The sequence below is a fragment of the Myotis brandtii genome, unplaced genomic scaffold (assembly GCF_000412655.1).
Source record: "Myotis brandtii unplaced genomic scaffold, ASM41265v1 scaffold32, whole genome shotgun sequence".
Classification (NCBI taxonomy): domain Eukaryota; kingdom Metazoa; phylum Chordata; class Mammalia; order Chiroptera; family Vespertilionidae; genus Myotis; species Myotis brandtii.
Window position 1 is genome coordinate 1,667,539 of NW_005362269.1, and position 13,227 is coordinate 1,680,765.

Consider the following 13,227-nt stretch of genomic DNA (forward strand, 5'->3'; position numbering starts at 1 on the left):
ATATATTATATTTTTTTTGGTTGGGTTTGTTTTTAATTCAGTCATACAAAATGGTGGCAAGCCCCAGGCCCAGAGGGTGTCTCTCTATGAGGGGAGGGAGGGCGACTGTGTGCAGGTGCCCGGGAGGGCTCTCTGGGCTGCCCGGGTGAACAGAGGTGGCAGGGTCCATGGGGAAGACCCACTCTCCCCAGGGAGCCTGGGGAATTTTGGCCAAAGGAGACAGCGGGCTGGGTGGCGTCCTGGGCGGAGGCTGCTGTGCCCTCACACGGTGCTAGGTGGGGAGCTGCCCTGGGCGCTGGAGCCGCGGGGCCTGCAGACCGCGGGGCTCTGGCTGTTCGCTGGTTGGGGTCTGCTCCTACCCTCCTCTTAACAATGTGAAGGGACTAAACTGGGTGCTGTCCCAGCCCCTCCCACTGCCAGTTCAGCTTCGGACTGACCCCCAGGAAGGCCTTTCCGAGAGCCTGGCCCCTTGAGGCTGGAAGGCCTCCGGGTGTGGAGACGGCGTCACAGCTGCTGGGAGCAGGGGCTGAGGACGATGTGCAGCTCCTACCGCTGTCAGTGCCCTACCTGCCGCGCCACTGCCTCTGAGCCCTCCTCCCCCGCCCCTGCCAGGTCCTGCCCTCCCTCTCGCCCTCGGTCACTCCAGGACCCGGGACAAACCACTTCTTCCCAGCCAGGGTGCCTTTGAGCTTCTCAGGCCTCCATTTGCATCCCTGTCGTACTCTCCTCACCTCCAAAGGCCCTTCCCAGACTGTGAACCAGTTCCCTCCCCAGTTCTCCACTGGGATGGAGAGGGTTGGACCCTCGGGACCACTGCGTGTGGTTTCCTGGTCTACCCAGAAGCGTTCCCATTGTGTTTCTCGTCGGGCCTCTGGGCCTGGGAGCCCTGAGCACTGTCAACCCCACAAGGGGTGAGCGCAGAGTGTCCGAGCAGGGCAGGCGGCCTGCCCGCTTGTGGAACCAGACTCCCAGAGTGCAGCAGGGACTTCCCTGGGGCAAGTCCCAGGCCTCACTTGCCATCTGTCAGCGAGGGTGAGGGCTCCATGACCTTGGCGACCTCACAGCAGTCTGCTCTCTGGGCCTGGACGTCTGATGCCCCCCCCCCCCCCCCAGCTCTGAACGGGGCCTGAGGGGCCGGCAGCTCCCCTTCTCCGAGCCCCGGCCTGAGGAAGGACAGGCAGGGGTGAGACCTGTGGGAGCAGAGGAGACACTGGGGGCTGTTGTCCAGGCCCTTCTGGGAGGCTTGGCACGTGCCCTGCCACATACAAATCTGGTCCCTGCTGTCACTTCCTTTCCCACTGACGAGTCTCTCCAGGACCCACTGCAGGGGTTACAGAGGAGAGACAGTCTCCGGGGCACTCAGCCACTGAGCACAGGCCCCGTCGGGAGGAGAACCAGAGGTCAGTGGGCACAGCAGCAGCAGCTTAGTGCTCACTGATTCACTGTAAGGATTTGGCCAGAGAGAGGGGGCGGGGGAGCTTCAACCATGTAGATGACTTCACCATCCCTTCTGCTGACCCCACCACGAGCCCTTGCCCCACAAGGTGGGAGCCGGGGGAGGCCAGCTAACGCCTCAGCCACTCGCAGCTCTAGAGCCACCGGCAGGGCAGGCATCTTGTGATGGTGGACGAGTCTGAACTTTAAAGATGGCCCTTTCCAAACCCCTAAGTAGGAGCAGCCAGTGTCGGGGCCCAGGTGGGGGCAGAGGTCTGTCCGAAGTAGCAGAACACTGTGGGCGGGCGGTCCATGGATTTCACCCGCCGTCTAGATTTAAAATGAACATTGTAGTACGTTCTCTCTCTACATTTCTGGATCAGCTTAAAAGTAGAAATCACAAGACTTCACCCCAAAATGCTGCAGGCTGCATCTGCTAAGACCGAGGATGTTCTTCTCTGCAGTGGCCCAATATCTCCCCTGAAACGATAATTCCTCACATCTGCTCTCCAACCCCCATTCTCCTTTCCCCCAAATAACTTACACCTGGTTTGGAATTTGCATCCAATCAAGGGGCACACATTGCGTCTGTACCTGTGAGTTTAAGACTCGTTGAATGTGGAAAAGTCCTGCTCACTCTGAGTTTTAAATGCCGTTGCTTCAGAGGCCAGCAGGCCTGCTGCTCAGACAGGCCGCGTTCTGCGGTTTCCTCCTGGCGTCAGGCGAAGCCCCAGCCCCTGTACTGTCACGAACACCTGAGGCTGTGAGGAGGTTTGCCTTTGTGCTGACTTGACAACTTCCCTCCACCCTAAGGTGCCCCTCTGCTGCCACCTGTACCAAGTGCCAAACCAGCAGAGGGGCCGGCTGGAGCTCCAGGAGCTCAGGGGAGCGCGGGAGGCAGCCCTGCAGCCAGGCCTGGGGTGCAGGGGGGCGGAGGCTTGGGGGCCCTCTAGGAGGAGGAGGCTGCGTGCATGGAGGCTAGACCAAGTCGTGTTGGGCCTTGGGAATGAGATGTCCCTGGCTCAGAAGAAGAGCCTTTCCTCCCCGCTTTGATCCTGGTGATGGACCACAGGGCACCAAACTGCATGTCTGTCTTTTTCTGTCTCTGTCTCTCTCTCTTGTGGTTTGGGTCTCCGATTCTTGGAGGCCTGTGGTCAGTGTGCACTGGAGTAGAGCCAGGCCCCTGGGATGTGGCGGGGAAAGGTCTAGCTGGGGAACCGTCCCCCACCCCTGACCCCTCACCGTGGTGTAAGGAGAAGAGAGAGCACTGGGCTGGAGGCAGGAGGTGGGCGATTTTGTCCCAACTGGTACCTTAGCTGCTTGACAGCTTTCCTCCCAGGGCCTCAGGCCCCCCATTTATACACCGAGCAGGTGGAGCTACAGCCGGGTTTTCAAATGTCAGAGAGGAAGGGGTCTGCCCTAGTTGAAGAGAGGATGGAGGGCCCAGGCAGCCCCATCCCCGCCCCCACTCCCTGCAGGCGATGCTGGGTTCTGGGTTTGCCATCCCTGGGTTGGCTCCCCCTGGGCAAGCACCAGCCTAGACTGGAGATATTTTCAGCTTCTTGGAGGGATGGGCATGGGTCAATGTCAAGGGCTTGGGGAGACTCTGGCTGTGTTTTATCCTAAGTTCCTCCCTCCCTCCCTCTCTGTGGCCCTTGAGGAGAATGAGGGAGGAGAGGGTTTTTTAAGACTATGCTAGCGTTTATTATCAGCAAGAGGGCTCCTTTTGTAATTTGTGCATGAAATTCATGTCATTTCCTGGGGAGAGGAGAGGGCTGACTGGAGAGGGTCGGGGGCACGCTGGGGGAGCAGGCCCAGGTTTCCTTCCCTTGTGGTGGGGAGAGGCGTGGAAAGGGGGCACTACCCAGCTCACCTGATCAGGGCTCTCAAACCAGCCGTTTTGGGTTGTGTTAACAGTGGGAACCTTCCTCCATTAATGTACAATATCGAACTAACTGCTAATAAAGTGGGGTTCCGTTTGTACCCATTGGTCATGTCTGTCTGTCCGACCTTGTGCAAGGCCTTGCAGAGGAGGGTGGAGACACAGATGTTTGCATGCACGGCCACTCTGCCCGCCTTTGCTATCCCTTCCCCCCCGCCCCCCCCCACATGGTGACTCAGTCAAATCAGAGGTCAGAGGTCATGTCCATGGGGTTGTAGATAGCTTCTCCAGATAGCAGAGGCCTGTCGTGGGACAGCCACCCAGGGAGCAAAGTGCCTTCAGACCTGCTAGATGGTGACAAGTGCCTCGCCCTGGTATGGAGGCTCAGAGTCTAGAACCAGTTCTGCCACTAATGTGACTTGTGATTGGGGACAGGTCACTTTTACCTCTTGATCCTCAGTTTCCTCATCTTTTAGGGGTTTGGAGGGAATTGGACTTCATGGCTGTCCCTGGAGAATTTGCTTAAAATACCAGATTCCAAGGCCACACTCTCAGAGTTTTCTTTCTGACAGATGAGCGGGGGGCAAACCTGCATTTTAACAACCTCTCCAGCAGCAGAGGCACCCCACTTTGGGAAGCCCTGGCTCAGATGACTTCAGAGTCCCTCTGTCCAAGGAACAAAAACTTTGGATAAAACAAACAACTTTCTAGCCCTCCCAGCCTGGTTGCGATTTGCAGGAGGGGCCCTGGCCAGCTGTCTGTAATGCCAGTGTCTGGACCTGTTCCTCAGAACCTCCTGCAAGGCTTTAAAATGCACATTCCCCGGCTCCCCCAAAGCACTCAATCAGAACCCAGCCATGTGCACTTTAACACAGCCCGCCCCTGTGTGAACCCGAGAAGGTTACAGAAATGTGGGTGCTGCGAGGGGCCTGCTGGGACCCCGCTGGGAACACCCTAAAATGCCAGCCCAGCGGCACAAGAGCCACACTTGCAGAGACCACCTTGGGGGTTGTCATCTGGGAGCTCGGTACGGCCGCGTGGCGTCACCAGCAAGAACACGGCCAGCGGCTGCTCTACTGGGAACAGATCCAGAAGGTGTGACACCGAAGGGAACCCTGTGCCAGGTCAGGGGTTGGGCCACATCAGAAACCTGTGACTTTTACAACAGCATGATTCTTCTTTACAGGGGAAACTTCATTGGGAACCAGGTAAAGGCAGGTGCTCTGGCTGGAGTGGGGGTGAGGGTCTGGACCAGGGGTGGGCAAACTTTTTGACTCGAGGGCCACAATGGGTTCTTAAACTGGACCGGAGGGCCGGAACAAAAGCATGGATGGAGTGTTTGTGTGAACTAATATAAATTCAAAGGAAACATCATTACATAAAAGGGTACGGTCTTTTTTTTTTTAGTTTTATTCATTTCAAACGGGCCGGATCCGGCCCGAGGGCCGTAGTTTGCCCACGGCTGGTCTGGACTCTCCCTCCTCCCTGTCCCCCATCCTGTCTGGAACCCTAAGATTCCTTGAAGCGCATTGTGAAAAGCCAGCCTGGCTGCTCTCAGAGGTCCCAAGAGTCCTGCAAGTCTAACAGGCTGAGTGAACAAAACCCATTAGAGCCCCGCACCCCCCGCAGAGGGGAGTTCCCTGTGGGAACCCCGTGCCCTTGGGCAGTCCAGGCTCCACAGGTGGGCATTTCCCTCGGAGAAGCCCTGGCTGCTGTGCACAGGGCAGTGTGTTTGATGATAGCAGAGAAGGGAAACAACCTGCCCATCCCTGGGGGGAAGCCCCAGAGCCTCCAGGGCAGCCACGTGCTGACAATGCAGCTGAAGACAGTCCTGCCAGGGTCCTTTACAAGACTGACCTCTACAGTGTGACCATGTGGGAAGAGAATACTATAGCGTGTATGTGTTCTGGGAGTATCTATAATAATAAAAGGGTGATATGCTAATTAGACTGGATGTCATTCCGGACAAAGCCGGGCTGGAGGGAAGCCCTCCCAGGTGCCAGTCAGAAGCTGGTGCCGGCAGCCGGGGGGAAGGAAGGCCTACACTTGTACGAATTTGTGCATCAGGCCTCTAGTAGATATATATTTCTCACACCAAATGTAACAGGAAGGGGAGGGGACAGGGAAGAGGGGTTTTCCTAGGGGACTTTAACTTTGGCTGAAACATTTTTTTAAAGAAAGATCATGTATTCATCGGTAGAATGAAAATGTTCTAATAAAAATAACTGGGAATGGGTGAAGCAGAAAGAGGCGGCTCCAGGCAGCTGTCCAATGTGAGATATGCCACAAAGGGGGTGACACTGCTGTCCCTCACCAGCCCGCAGGCTCCCAGCAGAGCCAGGGCCCAAGGAGGCCCAGGGCAGTGGGGGAAGGTCTCACCTTGCTGAAGTTTTCCTGAGCACTTGTCAAGACCCTGAGCTGAGGAGCCGGACTTGCTGTGTGACTCGGGGCAAGTCTCCGCGCTGCTCTGGTCTTCAGAGCTCAGCTCCCACAGGCCCACAGATGGGGCCTTCAAGTTAGCGTCATCAGTCTCGGGGCAAACCAACGTCGTAGGAGAAGGACACAGCCTGTGCCGTTCCTGACAAAACCTGGTAACGTGAATCTAGCCAGGAGGAAACGGCAGACACGTCCATGCTGAGGGACAGTTAGCAAAATAACTGGCCTGACCTCCAAAGATGTCAAAGTCATGAAAGTAAAGGAAAACTGAGAAATGTCTACGAAAGGGACCCGGCAATCAAATGTCACAGGTGACCCTGAAGGGGTCCTGGATTAGGAAACAATGAGCTATAAAGGATACCACAGGGACAACTGGCAAAACATGAATGCAGACTGTGGGGGTTGGAGAATAATCAACGTTAAATTTCCTGATTTTGATTATCCTACTGTAATGTATGAGTATATCACTGTTCTTACAGAGTACGCGTTGAAATATTTAGGTAAGAAGAAAGAAAGGGAGCTGAATTTTGACTCTTACTCTAGCACAGGGGTCCTCAAACTACGGCCCGCGGGCCACATGCAAATACAAATATTGTATTTGTTCCCGTTTTGTTTTTTTACTTCAAAATAAGATATGTGCAGTGTGCATAGGAATTTGTTCATAGTTTTTTTTTTTAAACTATAGTCCGGCCCTCCAACGGTCTGAGGGACAGTGAACTGGCCCCCTGTTTAAACAGTTTGAGGACCCCTGCTCTAGCGTGTCAGACTTATCTGGTGCAGTTCAGAATATGTCCACCAGGGGGAGATATCACACTATCCTCTCAAGGCTAGGTCAGGGTGAACCTCCCCATCGAAGACTGGGTTGGGGGGGAGGGGGGAAATAAATGGTGGTGGGGTAATAATACTATAAATAAGAATATCAAATTAAATAACATGAATAATAAAAAGTATTTCTCACTCTGACTCAGCAGGTCCTCAGTTAGTAATATCTCTTAATCATCATGACAATACTCTGAGGTAGGTATTATCAATCTCATGGTAAGCAAAACCTGGACATTATGTACAAAAGTTTGAAGTTGGACCCTTACTTCACACCATATACAAAAATTAGCTCAAAATGAATTTAAAAACCCAAATTTAAGAGCTGTATTATAAAACTCTTAGAAGAAAACAAGTGCACATTTCCATGACCTTGAATTTGGTCATTGTTTCTTAAATATGACACCAAAAGCACAAGCAACAAAGGAAAAATAGGTAAACTATTTTTCATTAAAATTAAAAACTTTTGTGCATGAGAGTACACTAACAAGAGAGTGAAAATACAATCCACAGAATGGGGAAAATATTTGCAAACCATATGTCTGGTAAGGGCTTACTATCTGGAATGTATAAAGAACTCCAACAACTCAATTTAAAAATGAGCAAAGAATTTGATTAGACATTTCTCCAAAGAAGATATACAAATGGCCAACATGAAAATATGCCCAATATTCTTAGCCATCAGGGAAATGCAAATCAAGGCTACTTCATACCTATTAGGATGGCTATAACTTATTTTAAAAGGAAAATTAATTTGGATGAGGACATAGAGGAATTGAAACTCTCATACATTGCTGGTGGGACTGTAAAACAGAGCAGCCTCTGTGGAAAACAGTTTCTAAAAAAAAACCCGAAACATTATTTTCAACAGCCAACGCTGGGAACAACCTAGGTGTCCATCAGCAGGTGAATAGATAAGCAAAATATGGCCTATGCACACAGGGGAATATCATTTAGCAAAAAAAGGAAGAAATCCTGGTAAATGATAGAACAGGAATTAAACTTGAAAGCATTATACTAAGTGAAATAAGCCAGACACACGAGGATAAATACTGTGTGCTTCCACTCCTATGGGCTATCTGGAACAGGCAGATTCACAGAGACGGGAGGTGGGCTAGGGGTTACCAAGAGCTGAGGGGAGAGAATGGGGAGTCATTGTTTCATGGGTCCAGAGTTTCTGCTTGGGGAGGTGGAAAATGTTACAGATAGTAGTGATGGTGGCACAACAATGTGAATGTAATTAATGCCACTGAACTGTACACTTGAAATGCAAGTTTTGCCACAATAAAAAAAATACATATATAGCACAGAAGGCAGCTCTTAAAAAATTGAGATGTAATTCACATACCATAAAATAATGCTTTAAAGTGCACAATTAATTCAGTGCTGTTTAGCATAGTCACAAAGCTGTGCAAGTATCACCACTAGTTCCAGAACATTCTATCACCTCAAAAAGAAAGCTCATGCCCATTAGTGGTCCTTCCCCATTCTTTCTTCTTCCCAGCCGCTGGCAAACACGACACTACTTTCTGTTTCTATGGAGGATTGCTTTTTCTGGACAAGTCACATAAATGGAATCCCACAATCTGTAGTCTTTTGTGTCTGGTTTCTCTCACCATAATGTCTTCAAGGTTCACCCATGTTGTAGCATGTATGCGTACTTCAAGCTGTTTTCCACGGTGGCCAAACCATGTTCAGTCCCACCAGCAATGGAGGAGGGTTTCAATTTCTCCTGTCCTAATAAAAGCTTGTCATGTTCCACTCTTTTCATTACATCTCTCCAAGTGGGTGTGAAGTGGTATTCATTGTGGGTTTTGACTTGCATTTTCCTGATAATTAATGATGATGAGCATCTTTTCATGTGTTTGCTGGCTGTTTATGTCTCCTTTGGAAAAATGTCTATTCAAGTTCTTTGCCCATTTTTGAATTGGGTTGTGTGTCTTTTTGTTGTTGAGTTTGTAAGAGTTCTTTATTCTGGATACTAGATTCTCATTAGATGGGTCATTTAGGTCTTTGATCCATTCTGAGTTGATTTTTGTGTATCATGTGGGGCTGGAGTTTAACTTCATTCTTTGGGGTGTGAATAGCCAGTTGTCCCAGCACCGCTTTTTGAGAAGACTGTTCTTTCCCCCATTGAATCGCTATGGCACCCTTGTCAAAATCCATTGTCCATAAATATAAGTATTTACTTATATCCTCAATTCTATTCCACTGATCTATAGCCAGTTTTAGACAGTCTTGATTACTGTAACTTTGTAGTAATCATTGAAGTCAGGAATCGTTCCTGTAGCTTTGGTCTTCCTTTTTAAAATTGTTTTTGGCTATTTTGGGGTCCTTGCATTTACATGTGAATCTTAGGATCAGCTTGTAAAAAATGTACCTGGGATTTTAATAGGGATTGTGTTGAATCTGTAGATCATTGGGGAGTTGCCATCTTACAGATACTAAGTTTTCACCCTCCGCCATGCCAGGTTGTGTTTATGCAGTGCAAGATGGGCACAGATTCCTTCTCTGGATGATCCAAACAGCCCCATTAACCCCCTTTCCCCAAAGTCTCTCCCTTCTCCTCCATCACGACATTTTTGGAGGCTCATTTCCCCTACCTGTCAAATTCATAGCCCTTAAGCCTCTCTTCTTACAGGAAGTCTTCCTGGCTTGCCTCTATGTTCTCTGTGATCACAGATATCCAAGATAGTCATTTACAAATTTAAAATTTTATATTAAAGAGTATGATACAATAATATAGAATCTGATGTATGGGTTATAGTACATATAATTTGACTATAGCACACTTCTATTACCCTAGGACCTATGTTTTTATTATAGTACAGATAGATATATTATCGGCCTTTAGTTCCAGTGCATAGATTTATGAGTTAAGCATAATGTGGTAGAGCTGAGAAGGCCCATCTAGTCTCTTAGTCCCTTTCTAACCCATTTTACAGATAGGCAAATTGAAGCTCAAGGGCACAGGTAATGGGGTTCAGGTGACTTTGAGGAGCCTTGGTCCCCATACCCCCTGCTCACTTGAATGTAAAAGCACTTAAGATTGACCACCCAACTCATTAACTGCCCAGCTCATGGCAGCTTGTAGTTAAAAATGGGAAGCAGAGGCAAGTCCTCGGTGGCCAGGTCAGCCCTCTGCGCCCCCAGCATGGACGAGGGGCCAGCCATCTGCACAGCTGGAGTTGGTTACCCAGCTGTTTATGGGTCTTTGCCTCTGGTGTTTATAGTTCTGCCTTTGGGCCTGCTCTGCGTCCCCACTAATTAGAACAAGACTGCAGGAGGCGGTGTGGGGTGGCGGGGAGCAGCGGGCAGGCTGGACCTGCGCCCTGGCTTCTGCCTTGCCTCCTTCCAGCAAGGGTTTCGGGCCTTTTACAAGGAAGGACACAGGAAGGAGAGCAAGACGGCACCAATTAAAAGCAGGCGAGAAAGCAGGCACACAGTGGGAGAACGTGGAGGCAAGAAGGAGGCTAACAATGGAGTCCCCCGTGCCTTAGAGACTCGATCTAGGCCAACTGTGGAGCCAGACCTCTCCTTTTTTATTTTTAATATATATTTTTTATTGATTTTTTTACAGAGAGGAAGGAAGAGGGATAGAGAGTTAGAAACATCGATGAGAGAGAAACATCGATCAGCTGCCTCCTGCACACCTCCCACTGGGGATGTACCCGCAACCAAGGTACATGCCCTTGACAGGAATCGAACCTGGGACCCTTGAGTCCGCAGGCCAACGCTCTATCCACTGAGCCAAACCGGCCATGGCCAGACCTCTCCTTTTAAGAAAATACATTTTTATCAGAAAAGTTATAGATATTCGTTGTGGGAAATTGAGAACACAGACAAATGAGAAGAAAGGGGGATGTCTGTCCCTCTGCTCTGCGATACCATTGCTCATGTTTGAGGACGTCCTCTTTCTGGCTGATGTACGAAGTCGCTCTCCTAGCAATGGAATTCTGTTTTGCAAATCTCCTTTTAATGTAATAAATGGTCAACATCTTTTTGTGTTATTGAATGTTTTTTCTGCAACATCAAATCATGTCGTTTCCAGTTTATTGTGACCCAAGATTATTGTGACAAAATTGCCATCATCAGGGAAATGCACGAAATCTAAAGACCAAGTATCCCTCATGCCCTGGTGCCTGGGTTGAGACTCCTTCACACCTTCTCCTATGCACGTTGCGTAGCTGGGTCGGCGTTTACTTGAATGACCTCTCGTATTGGACACCGAGGTTAGGTACACAGCTGTGGCTGGGAGCCCACGGGCAGCCAGTGGTACCAGGGAAACCTCCTGGTACCAAGAGCAGATGGGTTTCTCCCCCCAAAGTCTCCGAGTGCATCGTAAGCTACGTCCTCAACAACATGCTGGCAGCAGCGAGTTCCATAGGGCTGTCTCCTTATGAAGTCCTGCTTGTTTTTCTTTTTTAAAATTAATACAAGTCATACACATTCATTGCAGGAAAAATTTAAACAAATTAGCGAACCTAAGAAAATAAACATCACTCATGACATGGCGATCAGCTCTGCCCACAGTGTGGGGCCTGTGATCATAAGAGCGAATGCGTACTGGACGCGTGGTCTGCGCCAGTCACACTCTGCTAAGTGCCAGGTGCCCCCGCCGGGCCCTTCCTCCCCCTTCACCGCCGACCAGCACGGGCTTTTCAGTTTCGTGACTCGTCCGCTGTCTCCTGGCTGCAGGTGGCACAGTCTGCCTTTGGACTTGGGCCCCTCGCCCCAGGTCTGCACTCTTACCCTGCACCCCTGCTTCCCTTACCTACCTGCCTGGGGGTCCCCTCTTCCACATGATGCTTTCTAATCTGCTTCTTCCCGTTAGAGGTGAGTGTGGCCGTCGCCTGTGTCGTTACCGCACTTCACTTGCTGTTGAGCGTGCGGGTTATTTCAGATTTGTAGTCATGAACGAAGCTGTGCTGAATACTTTTGTGGCTTTACCTTTGAGCACGTCCATAGTTATTCTCACAGAAATGCTTTTCCTAAGGACCCTTACTGACCCATCACACTAAAAAAACAGGGGCCTGCCCTAACCGGTTTGGCTCAGTGGATAGAGCGTCGGCCTGGGGACTGAAGGGTCCCGGATTCGATTCCGGTCAAGGGCACGTATCTTGGTTGCGGGCACATCCCCAGTGGGAGGCGTGGAGGAGGCAGCTGATCGATGTTTCTCTCACATTGATGTTTCTGACTCTCTATCCCTCTACCTTCCTCTCTGTAAAAAATCAATATATATATAAAAGATCAGGGGCCTGGTGACGTCTCACCTTGAGGGAGACACCTGGTCCGTGCAGAAGACGGCAGGGGCCGCGTGTCCTTTAAAGCATCCTACAAAACGGTCCCTCAGAGGAGCCCAGAGAACCATTGAAAAGCTCGGAGCCAGGAGGGACCTGCTCGGCAAATGACCCCTGTGTAGCCGTGTGGGTGCAGCCCCCTCGACTTCACAGATGGTTGAGTTAAAAGAAGAAAAGGAAACATCCTGTCTGCAGCTGAGGGGAGTGGACGCATCTCCTTCCTCCACAGAGACAGACTCTGAATTTGGGGCCAGTCCCAGAGACGCCCACAGCCCCGGGCTCTCCGGGAATCACGCGGTGGGGAGGTGCCTGGAGCCCAGGCCAGGCAGCTGCACGGGTGCTTGGCTGAGTCTCGGAGGACTGGCTAGGCAGGTAGAAAAGGACAGGGTTCCAGGCGGGTGAAAGTGCAAGCAGAGCCAGAGGTGCGGGACAGAGGGCCAAGGGCTGCGAGAACCCGGAGGCCTTAATGGAGGCTGAAGGTTGGGGTGGGGGTGAGGGAGGAGGGGTGGGTCCTTGGGGCTTGTGCAAGGGGTAAGGATTCTACACTTCATCCCCATGGTGACAGGACAGCCACACTGGAGATGTGACACTTCCTCCCTCCCTCCCTCTGTTCTCAAACGCCCAGGAGCCCCTTCTCTGTGCCAGATTGTGCTGGGTGCTGGGCGGGAGGCAGGGAGAGGTGGCCCAGGCCCTCGGGACAGGGCCTAAGGAAGCTCTGGGGGCGGAATGGCAGCCAAGCAGGGAGCACGGCCCCCACGGCCCCGTGCACTGGAGGCCTCAGAGAAGGCACTCTCCCTCCCCTCGGGCAGGCTGCCTGCCCCAGCCACGCATGCAGCAGAGCCTGGGCCCGACTGCATCACGCGGCCTCACCCGCAGCTCTGCCTCCTCTAGCTGTGTGCTGGCAGCCTGCTAGCCTACCCTGTCGGAGTTGGCGTTTTGTTATATGCAAAACAGAGCCACTGACAGAGGAGGAGGAAGACCAGAGGAGAGGTGCTGCCCCCAGTCGGTGCTCAGCCAGCATTCGCATCTGGTCCTGCTATGGAAGCGGAAGCGTTCCTGTGGCAGGAGAGGTGGGGGGGCAGGCCTCCTGGTCGACCCCCTTCATGGAGCAGAGGTCCCCTCTAAAGCTCCCTTTGTGAGGCCCCTTTGAGGTGTGAACCACAGAGCTGATTGCAGCCTCCCCCCTTCACAAATGGAGGCACCATGGACGCCAGCCCCTTGCTCCAAGCGGGGGCCTCTCCCTTCCCCATTAAACCATTAAACCCCAGGCCCCTGGCAGGTTGGGCCGGACTCCAGGTATGAAGTGCACACCATGTGCCAGGCCCTTAGTACACACTAAGCATCACATCAGTGAAT